Source organism: Eschscholzia californica, unplaced genomic scaffold (assembly GCF_041429995.1).
Source record: "Eschscholzia californica isolate CP2 unplaced genomic scaffold, dmEscCali1.0.p SCAF_6, whole genome shotgun sequence".
NCBI classification, from domain to species: Eukaryota; Viridiplantae; Streptophyta; class Magnoliopsida; order Ranunculales; family Papaveraceae; genus Eschscholzia; species Eschscholzia californica.
This window is the reverse complement of record NW_028238483.1, coordinates 44,395,856-44,399,142: the sequence shown is the minus strand read 5'-3', so window position 1 is coordinate 44,399,142 and position 3,287 is coordinate 44,395,856.

Here is a 3,287-nt window from a genome sequence, read left to right as displayed (position 1 = left end):
TAACAATCCGCTGCTGTTAAAAAAACATATCCGTTTGTAACTAACTAGGTATTTATCAAAAAGGTACTAAAAAAGAAGAGCAAAAGTATTTATGAAAATGATAAAAACAGGTAAATTTGCTTATCATAAAAGATCTACGGTTTTAATATCTCTAATCCGACTAAGAGGCGATAAACAGATGATTAATAAGGAAATAGGGTTCTCAAGGAATACATAACAATCCTCAGAAATTGCTGTTACATGAGCATTTCTTCATTTCCCTGTAGAAAGTAGTCAATGCTTATTCTTGCTGCTGGAACTACTTTCTGCTTCGTTCTGCTCAGGTAGAGAGAACTTCTTCACTTTCTGCATAACAAGACGAAGAACCCATCTTTAATAAAATCAATGAAGTTTCAAAGTGAGCAAGAAAAAGAGATAAGAAGAAAGAACCAAATAACAATATGCACGACTTCTATCCCACTTGACAGCAATGATACTTGAAGTTAATCTCTAGAAATAAAATAAATTGTCAGAACAGTCCCACATAGGAACAGAGAAGTCTCGTGACCATGAATATGAATCTATGGTGCAGATTCACTCATAACCAATAGGTTACACGAATAGTCATCAATATATGCATATTCTGCATAGTGGAGCAAGTTTTCTACGACATTATAGTTGAAGATAGCAGTTATTAGCTAGTTCTGTTTTCAGAGGAGATATTCTAGGTCGTTTTCTATATTGAATTCGAATTCAACTTCAGAAGCCCCTTCTCCGTCCATGTCAGTCTACCTCTAGATGTATTCAAGAAAGAAATGCCAGAATTTGAGGAGACCGAGTAGAGTTTAAAACGATATTGTCTTGGACAAGAGTGGGGTCAAATACTACACCATATTCCAAAATTCTTCTTGATCTTCCTAAGTCTACACAATGTTATTTTTTGCTCCAACCAAACGTAGCCTATAAAGAGTGTTCTCAAATCATAGAAGTAAAATATTTCCTATCATTGGACATAGACGACAGTCTGCTTGACCAATGCGTCTCTAACTATGTGTGGGTAAAAGCTCTGCCTCCCAGGGTGGGTTTCTTCATGTGGGCAACCCTACTGCGCAAAATTCCCACGGTGGATGCACTGAGAAGAAGAGGATTCCAGATACCTAACAGATGCATACTATGTAAGATAGAGGAAGAATCGATGGAACACTTGTTCCTGCACTGTAAGGTGGCCTCAAACCTGTGGAGCTTCTTTATTCAATCTATGGGTGGTCAATGGTGTACCCCTAACGCTATTAATCACATGATCACTCAATGGGATGGGCTGTATAAGAAAAAGCATAGAAGGGAAGTGTGGCAACTAGTCCCTGCAGCGATCATATGGAGCATATGGAGCGACAGGAATAACAAGATTTTTAAAGAGAAAAACCTTAACTCTTCAGTTGACATTGAAGATGTGAAGGGCACAATCTTTGCTTGGATTAGGAGAATAGAGAAATATAAGAATGTATCTTATCTTGAAGTAGTATTAAATTGGGATACTTGGATGATGTGAGACATCGCCCTAGTATCCCCACCTATTGTACATAGTTTTTTCTCCTTATATATTCAATCTAATTTTCAAAAAAAAAAATATTTCCTATCATAATATCGGAATTCATATACCCCACAGCTACGAGAATACTCAAATCTCCTTGAATTTTGTTCCAAAACAAAAGGAGAATGGTATTTCAAAGAATGGGGCGTACAAAGAGGACAAAAACATTGCAGTATCATGCGTTCACAATTTGTAGTAAATATATAAGATACTGAAGAAGAAGCCAAATGCTTTGTCTTACACCAAAGCTCGAGCATATAGAAAACAAACTAAGAAAGACTCCCAAGGAAGGCAAATCTACACAATTTGCTTCCCTTCTGGATGGAGAAACCTTGTATAATTCATTAAAACTAATCAATATATGTTGATATATAATGAAACTGAAGACTCCCAAGGAAGGCAAATCTACACATTCTACCAATGTTTCTTCTCCTATCCCTTCTACGTGGTACAAAAATGACCAACATTTCTTTGTGGGACTTTGTGACAGATATTTATTAGGAAGGCTCATTTCCCTCTTAATCTTGTAAATAAAAGCTACCGTTATTTATTTCACAAATTTGTTTGACGAGGGGGCGAAGACCACCACCGGCCCTATACATGGGATTTAAGTTAGTTCATAAAAAATGACTTGAAAATGGCCAAACTACTACTTAGCTGAAAACTTGTATTATTAGATAAGAAGTGCACGGCGGCAGGCACATAGGAGGGGTAATGTTAACAAGTAGCTAGGTATTTTTATCATGGATGGGACAAAAGAAACTAGTAATAAGTAACTCTGTGACTGGAAATTTTACATGGTTTCATCAACCTACATACATTTTGATTATTTACTTACAACTGGATTCTCCCTCTCTCTCTTATTTGAATTTACTACCAAATGAAATAATCAGAGAGACAGACAAACTACTAGCTAGTATGATTAAGCCCCCCTCGGCCCTCCCTAAGGGGGAAGGAAAGAAATAATCATATTCTGCAAAACTCCTATTTTTAATGATAGACAGACAATGTAAACTATTCTGATTAGTTTGAGGGTAAATGAATCATGTTCGAGGAATACATACATAAATCAGGTAATTAACATTAACATACTAGTAAGTAGTAATAAAAGAGAGAGAGAAATCAGAAATAAACCTTATTGAGAACACAATCCCGAAGAGATTTCATGAGACGGAGACATTTCTCCTGATCGAAAGAAGATTCAGTGATGCAGTTGAGTAGATCAATTGCTTCATTCCCACAAACTGCTCCTCCAGATTCTTCCATCCCGCCTTTCATTCTGATTTTAGGGTTTTCAATTGGGATTCTCCCAAAACAACAAGGAAGGGAACTACTCTCTCTCTCTCACACACACACACAAAATGAAATGAAATCGTGGCTTACTTTTCAGTAATCAGTATCGTTCCCTCTAAGAAGAAGCTAGAATCCTGTCAAAAAAAAATAAAAAATCTCCCGCCCCTTTCTACCTCTAAATTTCTTGGCGTACAAGTTGGGGTGGTTTTTCATCAAAAAATAAAAACTAAAAAATGTTGGGATGGTTTCCCTACTCCTCTTTTCACCTCATCTTATATAGGTAATAGCAGTAGTAAAAAAAAATAAACTAAACTTAAAATGAACTATGCCTACTATCAAAACCAATCCACAAATTAATAAATATTTGCTCCCGGGCGGAGATTTAAGCTTTTTTTGATCGGACAACCAAAAGTGGTGGTGTTTT